Source organism: Marmota marmota, unplaced genomic scaffold (assembly GCF_001458135.2).
Source record: "Marmota marmota marmota unplaced genomic scaffold, marMar, whole genome shotgun sequence".
In the NCBI taxonomy this organism is placed as follows: domain Eukaryota; kingdom Metazoa; phylum Chordata; class Mammalia; order Rodentia; family Sciuridae; genus Marmota; species Marmota marmota.
The window spans coordinates 7,473,047-7,485,644 of NW_026000243.1; the positions used below are offsets into that span (position 1 = coordinate 7,473,047).

Genomic DNA, 12,598 nt, shown 5'->3' on the forward strand with positions numbered 1-12,598 from the left:
TATATATATAAAATGGTGGTGGAATCTCTGCTTTTAGGCGCATTTTGTCAAACTGGTGTTCCACGAAATCTACTTTGGTGACGCTGACCTAGGGAAAAGTTTATGATCTGCAAATGTGATTTAAAAGTGAGGCCAGAAATCAATCAGATGTCAGGGAATAGTTAAGCAGGATTGTTTGCTCGGGATCATGATGATAAAAGTGCTTACCTTTACACATTATTCCTAAACTTTATTAAACAGCTTGAAGAGCAGGGGTCCTGGCAGTGGAGAGCCAGCAGCCAGACTAAGGCATGGAAACTCCTCCATGTGATCTGAGTGGGGGTGACTTGGGGAGAAGCCAAGTGAGAGAGCCAGGCCGGCTGCCCTGGAGAAGGCCCCAGGCAGGGAGGAAGGAGATGGGTGGGTGCCAGAGGTAGGAAACGACATTTTTCAATAAAAATTCTTCCTAGATGCTGTTGCCGTTCTACCATTTGATTTAGGAATTGCAATTGCTCTACATCTGTAAAAGCAAAGATGGGAAGAAAAGTCTAGAGAAACTCCCTTGGTCAAGGAGGGTAGGGGGTATAGCTCCTTATCAAGACAAGAGCCAGAGCACGGCAAGAAGAGATCTTTTAAAGGTGACCCTATATGAACATGTTATCCCCTAGACTTTGGTCTCCCTCTCTTAGGAGGAAGAGGGGGCACTCCTGGAATTTACCCAGAAGCCCCCCCCCCCTGGTTTCTGAGACTTTCTCATGTGGGAAGCATAGTCTTATAATAGTTTCTTTGCCTGCTTTTCTCCCAGGAGACTAAATGCTGTGGTTTGATTGCAGGAGTCCAGCATTTCTTTCTGTAAAGATTCTGATATACTATCTCATAATATCAAGGTTACCAAATTGACGTGCCCAAACCCTACCTCATGGTTTTTGAACATGAAGATTTTGGATGGGCAAAAAATGTAGCCAGAGGGCATACTGAGATTGATAATTGAGTTTTTTGGCATAGATTATTCCCCCTTGTAGTAAGAGGTGGGGGTATCATCTAATTCAATTGCAAGCCTTCAGAATAGGGCTTTTTCAAGCTGCCATTTACTAAGTGCTGGGAGATAGCTTGGGTGTTGCATGGGCCAAACAGCTTCTTTGTATATTTGGAATGTGTTGGGCAACTTTAAAAGACTTCTTTGCTTCACTCAACAACTTTCTAGAGACAGAGTTGCAGGTGCCTCTGAGCATGAATTTCTTAAACCTCATCCTACACAGAGCTTGTTCAAGACAGCATAGGAAGAAGTGGTGGTAAAGATCTGAATAAGCCTGGAAGAGGCAAACTGCTCTTCTTTTTTCCTTATTATGAAGAATACTGGAGCCTATACAGGAAAGAGCAAGGTCTGTCGTAGCCCCAGTCCAATGTGATTTTGACATACTGGCATAAGCATAGGTCCTGAGAGGGAATCAATTTCATAGCCATACTCCTTACACTCTTCACACGAGGAGGTATGCCTCTACCTCCTCCTTCTCCTTCCCCTTCTCCTCCTCTTCTTCCTACTCCCTCTCTTCTTTCCTCTTTTTCATCTAAAACTATTTTTATGGACAGTGTGGTTGATATCTCATGGGAGGCAGTGGACAAGAATTATTAAGATGCATGGGTCACATGAATTTCATGACTGCTTTTTCTATTTCTATGAATAATGTCATTGGAATTTTAATAGGAATTGCATTAAATCTGTATAGTGCTTTTGGTAGTATGGCCACCTTGACTATTAATTGTGCCTATCCAAGAACATGGGAGATCTTTCCATCTTCTAAGGTCTTCTTCAATTTCTTTCTTTAGTGTTCTATAGTTTTCCTTGTAGAGGTCTTTCACCTCTTTTGTTAGATTGATTCCAAAATATTTTATTTTCTTTGAGGCTATTGTGAATGGAATAGTTTTCTCTTTCAGTTAATTCCTCACTGATGTATAAGAATGTAATTGATTTATGGGAGTTAATTTTATATCCTGCTACTTTGCTAAAGTGCCAGGCATATTTAATGAAATTCCTAATAAAATTCTAAGGACATTCTTCATAGACTTAGAAAAAGCAATCATGAAATTTATTTGGAAAAATAAGAGGCCCAGAATAGCCAAAGCAATCCTTGGCAAGAAAAATGAAGTAGGAGGCATTACAATACCAGATCTTAATTATAATACAGAGCTATAGTAACAAAAATGACATATTGGTACAAAACAGACATGAAGATCAATGGTAAAGAATAAAGATACAGAGTCAAACCTACATAATTACAGTTATCTCATACTATACAAAGGTGCTATAACATACACTGGAGAAAAGATAGCCTCTTCAACAAATGGTGCTTGGAAAACTGCAAAGCCATATATAATAGAATGAAATTGAAACCCTATCTCTCACCATGCACAAAACTCAACTCAAAGTAGATCAAGGACCTAGGCATTAGAACAGAGACCCTTTACTAGAAGAAAAAGTAAGACCAACTCTCCATCATGTTGGCTTAGGAAACAAATTCCTCAACAAGACTCCTAAAGTACAAGAAAGAAAATCAAGAATCAATAAATGGGATGGTATCAAACTCAAGCTTCTTCACAGCAAAAGAAACAATCAAGAATGTGAACAGAGAGAGAAAATCTGTACCACGTGCACCTCAGATAGAACACTAATCTCTAGGATATATAAAGAACTCAAAAAACTTAACACCAAAAGACAAATAACCCAATCAATAAATAGGCAAAACAACTGAACAGGTACTTCACAGAAGAAGAAATAAGAATGGCCAACAAATATATGAAAACATTTTCAACATCTCTAGCAATTAAACAAATGCAAACCAAAACTACACCTAGATTTCGTCTCACTCCAATCAAAATGAACTATCAAGAAAACAGGCAATAATAAGTGTTGATGAGGATGTGGAGAAAAAGGTACACTCATACATTGCTGGTGGGACTACAAAGTGGTGGAACCACTATGGAAATCAGTACAGAGATTCCCCAGAAAACTTGAAATGGAACCATCATTTGACCCAGTTATCCCACTCCTTGGCATATACTCAAAGAACTTAAATCAGCATACTACAGTGATACAGCCATATCAACGTTTATAGCAGCTCAATTCACAATAGCTAAACTATGGAACCAATCTAGGTTCCCTAAAACAGATGACTGGATAAAGAAAATGAGGTATATATACACAATAGAATATTACTCAGCCTTAAAGAAGAATGAAATTATGGCATTTGCTGGTAAATGGATGGACCTGGAGAATATCAATGAGAGGGGAAGAGGTGAGTGAAGGTTCCCCTGGATTGGATGGCAGGAGGGGGAAGAGAGAAGTGGGATAGAAATGGGAAAGACAATAGAATGAAATAGACATAACTTTCCTATGTTCATTTATGAATACACGACCAGTGTGATGTCATATCATGTACAACCACAAAAATGGGAAGTTATACTCCATGTATGTATGTTTAAATACATATTACTGTCATGTCTAACTAAAAAGAACAAATAAACATTTTTAAAAAGATGTATGGGTCACAACTATCTATGGGATTAGGAAAGCATGTGTGGAAGACAATGGCTAATATAAGCTTCTTTCAGTCCTTCCCTTAGAGTTTGAAGCAGAATCTTCCTCAGTAATGATTTTCTAATGCCTAATTTATTTGTGGTGCAACCGGGATGGGGAACCAGCGCAGATGGATCAGGGCTTGAACTGAAACATGTTTAAGTTTTATTGCTTTAATGTACAGACAGGAACCAATTACCCTAATCATCTGTGGGAGTTGAAAACTCTTCCTGTAGCCAACAGACTGGGTGCAATGAAGGCAGGAGCCATTTTCCTGACAGCTGGATCCCATCTTCAAGAATATGCCACCTTCAGATGAAGTGGTCCACACCACTCTTCAGCCTGGAAGCACTTTGCTTCTCTATGTGGAGGTGGGTAATGAGTGAGGGTGCTGGTCATGAGATATCCCGTTTCCCCGGGACTGAAGAATTTGTGGACTACATAAGGGGTGGTTTCAAAGGTTCAAAAACATTCATAGTGCAGGGTTGCTGGAAGCATTCTCAGAACCATATCTGATTTTCAGGCCCTGGCTGGCAATCCAGAGCTCTAGGGCTTGGTGGGTTTCCAAGACACTTTCTGACACAGCCAGTAAAGGGCTTTTCTGACGACCTCCAGGCTATCAGAGGGCCCTGGTAGACATTTTGCAGCAGACTAACATCCAGATGAAAGGCACCTCCTATTTTTTTTTCTGCACTCCCTGCTATAAATGGGAAAAAATATGACAAACTTTGGGACTTTTTCCTATTCCCATGGGATACAGTGTTTTAGTATTGATTATTTGCACCCTGCCTCATTCCACAAAGAATATGAGGTGACTTACAGAAATGCACATTACACTAAGGAATGAAAATGCAGAACTGTTATGAGTCAGGCTGATAGGAAAATACAGTTAGTGACATGAAGTTATGAATGATTTTATCACACAAAATGCACACTCTGTGGTCCTACATGTATCCTAGAGTTGGGCCACAAATTTTTACCTGTGGTGAAGGAAGTTCAAGTCCTAAAACACAATCTGATAAACGTAATCCTAGCAAGGCAATAAATGTAAACAGTCCTTGAATCCTTGGTTGGGATGTTAAAAAAATGTTAATCTAAGCATAATTTCCATTTTGTGTATTAATCTTAATATGCTCTTGATTAATACAAAGGAATATTCATAGTATGTAATTTGTTAACATACTGTAGTATAATGAACATCCATGTCATCACTCAATGGAGGACAGGTGCATGGCCAGTAACTTGTATCCTTCCTTACATGTGCACCTGCCTCCTCCCTCACCCTGCCTTCTTCTCTCACCAGAGAAAACAACTATCCTCAACTGTCTTCCTATTCCTTTGATTTTTGTTTTACTTTATTCCAAATGCATGCATACATAAATTATATTTTGTTCATTTTGCTTATTTTTTTAGGTTTTAAAAAATAATATACAGATAGAGGTGTTTTGGTATTTTTTTTTGTTTTTCCATTAAACATTTTATTTCTGAGGCTCTTTCATATTTTTTGCACATGTGTGCTCTTTACCATTTTCTACTGCTTCATTATAATCCTTTTTGAATATATACTAACCTGTATCCATCTGTTTTTGACTCTAGATTGCTTCTAATATTGTGCTATTATGAACAATGGTACTGAATCATTCCTGAATATGTTTTCTGGTCACATATTCAAGAATTTCTCTAGGGCATATACCTGGGAATAGAATTATTGGATTTGCTTTATAAGATAGTGCTAAAATATCTTCCAAAGTAATTGTACCAAAATACAACCCCAACAGTAAAGTACAATTTCCTCAGATCCTTATTTGACATTTGACAGTGTTAGACATTAATCTTTTTGAGAATCAGGTGGCAAAAAATATTCAGCCACAGATTTTTTCCTGTGTATTTCAAATTTGAATCCAATCACATACTGAAAATCTTTACATGGTTGATTGTCTCACAGGATAATGAGACTTAACATGTCCAAAATTGGTCTCAACATCTTCCCACCCTGCCTGAATTATTCTGCTTTGTCTTCCATCTCAAAGATATCACCATGAATAATTCATGCATCCCGAACCCAAGTGTGGTTTTATAACTCTAGCCTTTCCTTTATAGACTATAGTCAGTCAATAATCAAGTTCTTTGGATATTAATTTCTAAATATTTATTGAACCCATTTCCATAACTGCATCACCAATGTTATTTCTATCCTCAATAATCATAGGAAACGCATATTCCTGCAGGTCCTTCCTAGCTGAACTTGTGGTCTCCAAATTTACTTTCCTCCTATTCATACTCTTCACTGGAGCTAAGGCAAAAAGGACATTATGTGGCCAAGTCATTCCCTGGTTTAAAACATTCTAATGGCTTCTATTACTTATCAAGGTCCAAATGCATCATGGCTTACAAGACTCCTCATGACCTGACCCCAGTTCATCTCTTGTTCTTTGTATGTTATCATGGTCTCTGTTCTGTGCCCCAGTTGTACCCAGATATGGTGAAAGCTGAATGACATATACATGTGATGCTTATTATATTTTAACTCAAAACATTAAAGTATGCATTTATTTAGCAGTGTTTTGAGATAAGGCCAAGTGCTTTACTTGGTGTAAGTTGGTTAGTGTTCAGAGTCATCTTTCTTGCATAAACCATACCAATAAGGGATTATTTATGATTTCCAATTACAGTTTTTTTAAAAAGTGGATTAAGAATGTAAGGACACTTGTGAAACAATGGGAGTGCATAACTCTTTTACATTTTAAACCTTTTTTCTTCCCAAAATATTAGAGTTGTTTTGATTATACCTAATTTGATGACATTTTTAAAGGACTCTTCATGAAATCTTGTCAAAGCATTCTGCCTGGAAGAAATACAACAACTTTCTTGTTGTAATCATATCTCAGAGTTTATACGACACCTAATTGTATAACCAAACTGACATTTAGACTGGCATTAATAGCTTTGGGAGTAAAAGTTACTGGCCCTTGGTAAGCATACCTGGTGGGAGTAGAGGTACACAGGCTTGCCAACCATGTATGCTCAGGGTGCTGTGGGCATCAATCAATGCGTTTTACACATGAGCTTGTAAGGGAAAGTTAGTTAAAAGAACATCTACTATCCTTGCAGTTTTTTAAATTTTTCTCCCCAGGTGTAGTTTCTTCTGCTTGAGATCTTTTTTCCTAATTGTGTTTATTCCTAATTCATATCTCAGCTCACATGCTGCCCCATCCAATATGCCTTCTGTGACTTCCCAGGACTTGGGTGGAAGGCTTACTGTGCTATCTATCATGTGTTTCTCTTTCTGCTTCTCAACATTTTTGAAGCAGGATGATTCTTTTTTTGTTGTTGTTGGGATCTGTTTTATGCTTTATAACATGCTTAGAAACATACCTGGCCTCCTCAAGATGTCAACAGTACCCTCCTCCAGTTATGACAATCAAAAATGACTTCAACATGGGGCATCACAATACCAGACCTTACACTATACTATAGAGAAATAGTAACAAAAATGGCATGGTATTGACACCAAAATAGACATGAAGATCAATGGTACAGAATTGAAGACACAGAGACAAACCCACATAAATAAAGTTATCTCATACTACACAAAGATGCTAAAAACATACATTGGCCAAAAAATGCCTATTCAACAAATGGTGCTGGGAAAACTGGAAATTCATATGCAGCAAAATGAAATTAAACCCCTATCTCTCACTATGCACAAAACTTAACTCATGGTGGATCAAGGACCTAGGAATCTGCAGAGAATCTGCACTTAATAGACCCAGAGAATCTGCACTTAATAGAGAAAAAAAGCAGGCCCAAATCTTTATCATGTTGGCTTAGATCTGATTTCCTTAACAGGATTCCTAAAGTGCAGAAAGTAAAATCAAGAATCAATAAATGGGATGGATTTAAACTAGAAAGCTTCTTCTCAGAAAAGGAAACAATCATGTGAAGAGAGAGCCTACAGAATGGGAGAAAATCTTTACCACATGCACATCAGATAGAGCACTAACCTCCAGGATATATAAAGAACTAAAAAAACGTAACACCAAAAAAATCAAATAACCTAATCAATAAATGGGTTAAAGAACTGAACACTTTACAGAAAAAGAAACATAATCGATTAGCAAACATATGAAAAAAATTTTCATCATCTCTAGTAATTAGAGAAATGCAAATCAAAACTACTATAAGATTTCATCTCACTCCAGTCAGAATGGCAGCTATTAAAACAGGCAACAATAAATGTTGATGAGGATGTGGGGGAAAAGGCACACTCATACATTGCTGGTGGAACTACATATTGGTACAACCACCATGGAAAGCAGTATGGAGATTCCTTAGAAAACCTGGAATGGAACCACTAATTTGGCCCAATTATCCCACTGCTTGGCATATACCCAGAGGACTTAAAATCAGCATACTACAGTGATACAGCCACATCAATGTTTATAAGCAGCTCAATTCCCAATAGCTAAACTACGGAACCATCCTAGGTGCCCTTCAATAGATGAATGGATAAAGAAAATGTGGTATATATACACAATGGAATATTACTCCACCTTCAAGAAGAATGAAATTATGGCATTTGCTGGTAAATGGATGAACCTGGAGAATATCATGGTAAGCGAATAAACCAAACCCCCAAAACCAGAGGACAAATGTTTTCTCTGATAAGCAGATGTTGATCCATAATGGGTGTGAGGGGGTAGGGGATGGTAGTGAAGGAGCTTTGGATTATACAAAGGGGAGTGTGGGGAGGGGAGGGCATGTGGGGAGGGGAAGGACAGTAGAATGAGATGGACATTATTAACCTATGTACATACATGTATGATTATACAACTGGTGTGACTGCACCATGTACAGCCAGGGGAATGAGAATTTGTGCTCTATTTGTGTATAATGTGTCAAAATGCATTCCAGTGTCATGTATAACTAATTAGAACAAATTTTTTAAAAATGGGATCTCTGGAACTTTATGCTATGTAAAAACAGGTGGAAAAGGGTACATAGTGGCAATTTTATGAAACCATTATTCTAAAAATGAAGAAGAGACAAATGTAACATATAGTCACATGAAGTTGCTGAATAGGTTGTCTAGGACAAGAGATGAGAATTGAGAGTTACAGGGAATGGGCTGAAAGAAACATTTTAGGATGTTCAAAATACTCTACATCTTGATTATGATCACATACGTATACCTTTTCCAAAATTGAGCTTAAATAGTTGCATTTAGAGTTCAAATAGTTGTGTTTTATTTATGTATATTGCATTTTAAGGTTAATTTCAAAATAAAATTTAAAAACTAAACAAAACAAATGTCGTCAATTATTATCAGTATCCCCTGAGGAGACCAAATTGCCCTGACTGAGAACCACTGCTCTAGATTATAAATGTTTGTTAGGTGACTAAATGACCACTAATTTTTGGGAATGACACAGGACAGAACAATGAAGCAGCACATGTATTCAGGAAAGTAATGGGGCATGCAAGTTCAGACCATGTCACCATCCTATGAAATACATTTAAGTACATTTTTATTTGGAGCAGTACTGTCAGCTTAGGAAGATATTTCATGGCCTATGGAAGATTGCTAGTAATATTTTATAAGTTTTAATTTATTCTTTAGCCTACTACAAGTCTGTCTCCCCTTCATCCCACTTTGCCATCTGCCAAACTCTTAGGCTCTGAGAATGAGAAATTCACTCTGTTGGCCAACTGATATCTACCAATACATCACCAGGTAAATTTAATCTCCACATTCCTCAAGGATTGTGTGTGTGTGTGTGTGTGTGTGTGTGTGTGTGTGTGTGTGTGAGAGAGAGAGAGAGAGAGAGAGAGAGAGAGAGAGAAACAAATTTTTGTAAGGGGGTGTAGGCTGTGGAGTAAGGAGGGATGTGTTTGAAGTACAGATAGCTTAGCATCTGATCCTACTCAACAGTCTCTCTTCACCCCATGAAACTCACCAAACTTCTAGATGGCAACCACCTTCCATATGCCCTTGCCACTGTCCCACTGCTTATGGGGACTTTACTCATTTGTTTAATAAATATTTTGAGCATCTAATGTATGCCAGATGCTGCATTAAATGATGGCCATGACACATATGTTTATACAATTTGCCTAAAAATAGGTATTCTATATAGGAACATTGGCCCTAATTGGGCAACATGCTGGTCAGAATCCCCTTTATGGCTCCCTAAATGTAAGGGAACATTGGGAGGTGATTCAGAAGACAAAGAAGGAGTTAAAAGGTCAACTGTCTTGCTTGAGGAATTACTAAGAATACTCATGGGTGCTCTCTCTCTTCTTCCACTAGGAGAAACATCATGAGTTACAGATCTCATCTAGAAAAAGAGGTCTCTTACAGATATCAAGAGCTTTGCTCCTCAAGTCCACGTAGCATAGACAGGAAATACCAGGCAGCGGCGGAAACAGGTGAGACATCACAGAGCACTTTCTGATATACCTACTGTCTCCACCCAGGGACCCGCTGGCTGCCTTGCTATTTTTGTGTGCTGGTACCTTGGCCTAAGGAATTCTCATGATGAAATTCCTACCCAATGAAACTCTGCCTGGGGGAAAAACAGACTTTCATGAACAATCCCTGGAGTAACTGTTGTGGTTCGTGTTTTTTTCTCAGAGCTGTTGGAAATAGCAGGCTGGATGACTAACCTAGGAAGGGTACGTTAGCTCTCCGTTAGCTGATCGCCTGCAGAGGAGCAGAGAGGAATTCCTGCTGGACTCCCCGCTCTGGTCCACCCTGGCTTCGTTTTCCATCTCTGGATCCTTCCAGCCATGCAAACATACACAACATCACCATGGAGACTCAGACAGACACAGGCATGTGAGGAAAGCACGAGGCAAATCTCTCCTCTGATGCTTTGTTAGGAGGGGAAGGACAATTTTAACAGCTTTGGAAATCACCCTGTTTCATTCCCTGATCCTCAAGAGCAGTTACCTCACTCAAAAACATAGTATTGTTCTACCTTTGCTTCTGCTCTGCTGGCCACAGCGAACTAAAGCTACAGAAGATCTGACAAAGAAGACACTCCAGGATGAGCCCAGTCTTGTACCCCCAAACCCACCCTTAAAATGGTTTGCCAGTTGTTAGGTGGGGAAGTGCATCAACAGATGATCTTGGCTGTCCACACTGGATTAATAAACTCTGTTTTTGCTTTGTGAGTTTCTGATGCTGGTTTTACCTGTGTATTCCTACCTTAGTTCAGCTGCCATCTCACACTGGGGTCATAGAGACAGAATCCCTAAAGTTTCTTCTCTCCACCCTCCTCACTGAGATAGACTAATTTTTCCAGAGTTGTTCTTGAGGAATCTGGTCATGGCCATGTCACACTGGATTCTGGATCACTTCCAGCCTTTTTCTTGCTCCTGGGTGGAAGCAAGTTTAAATGAATAAGGAGCAGGCACAGAAAGAACAAACAGCTGCTGTCTGAAGAAATGTGTAGCCAAAGAGAAACGATGGTAGAGATGGTGGTGGATGTGAAAGGCTGATGGGAGGTCCTTCATTTATCAGCTTCGCCATACAGCAGGGAGTGTCCTGAATGTTGATTGTGATCACCTGGTGCCAAGAAAGCATTTGAGGCTGTACTTTGGGTCGATAATACAGACTGTGGGTGGACAATTAATTACCAATGCCAACATTTAATTCAGCAGAAGCCCTGTTTGGAGGAACAGTGCATCTGAATGAGTGAACTTTCATCATGTCACCTTGTGTTTAGAAGGAGGACCTCATTGTCGTCATCAAGCCCAAAGCTCCCCGCTCCCTCCTGGAAATCGAATCCAGGGCCTGGGCAAGCTAGAAGCTAGGGGAATGCGATGTTACAGAGCTACACCTCCAGCTTCAAGCTTCAAGTTCTCTGTCTGGCTTGTTTTTGGATTTACTTGGACCTGGATCAGATTAACTTAAGATCTGACTTCTCAATACACCCTTTCTATGCAGCTCTGCATGGCAACTTTCTAGTCCTTGAGGGTAGCATACAACTTTCTGCTTCCATGTCTTCAAGGTCTTTTCCTCTTCCTCCTGCTTCCTGAAATTACTTGCTGTAAAGTTCAGGACCATCTCTTCTGAAAGCCCTGCAGACAGTTTTGCCCTCTGTGGTCTCTCTTCTTCCTTTGTTTAGCACTTTTCTCTGTACTTTGTACATTGCAGATTGGCACATGAGTCTTCTCTCCTAGCTTCCTGTTAGATTTATCCTGGGCATAGGTGGAGCTCTGGGACAGAGACTGTGTTCTGCCCTGACTGCATCACTGTAGACAGGAGCAGACCCCTGAGAAGACCTAAAAGTCAGCTTTCTTCTGCAATCTCGTAGGGTAGCACACTCTTAGTTGCCTGTACTATAGATTATGCTTTTTATATCATATCTAAGGAATTGTCTAATTCATGGTCACAGATTTACTCTTATATTTTCTCCTGGAAGTAGCATTTAGTTTTTAGCCTCTGAATTACTTAAAGTTTTTATAAGGTGTGAGGTAAGGATCAAGATTCAATTTTCCTTTTTTTTTTTTTGCATAGGGATAATCAATTATTCTAGCACCATATTTTGAAATAACTCAGACTTTGGACTAGCATTAAAGACCTTTATGGATTTGCTATAGGAGGATTCAGAATCACTTGGAGTACGTGTAAACTTTTGTATGTATTTGCACTTGTGACTTGGGAATGGAAGGGTGGAACAGGAGACGACCCACAAGTTTTCACCAGATTATGGAAGGGACCCTGTCTCCCAAGAAGGTCAAGTGTCACAATTCTATTGTAACAAAACCATCTTCCTTACCTCTCAGAAGAGGAATAAAGGATATCAAAGACTACGTGTGAGTGACTTTGGATTTCCTGGGAAGAAAATGTTATGATCCTTTGGGAATAGGCCTGTACAAACACACGCAAATTATTCTTAATCATGGTATGAAAGCCAAGGCAGTAAACCCTTGTTAAATCGGCTACTAGCCATCTTTAACATAGCACATAATTCAAAGCAACTGTTTGGTTGTTTTAAAATTCATTCTTTTGGGTCACTGTTTTAAACAGATGAATCT

The 12,598-nt window shown here is 39.1% G+C and overlaps 1 long non-coding RNA gene across 1 annotated transcript; it reads left to right on the forward strand.

Annotated features, from left to right (window-relative positions):
- Nucleotides 1-8,083: 8,083 nt before the first annotated feature.
- On the forward strand, nucleotides 8,084-12,373 carry LOC125614031. The gene is made up of 4 exons (XR_007344667.1): nucleotides 8,084-8,138; nucleotides 9,174-9,287; nucleotides 9,864-9,982; nucleotides 10,188-12,373. It is a non-coding gene; the product is annotated as an uncharacterized LOC125614031 (long non-coding RNA).
- The last annotated feature ends 225 nt before the right edge of the window (nucleotides 12,374-12,598 follow it).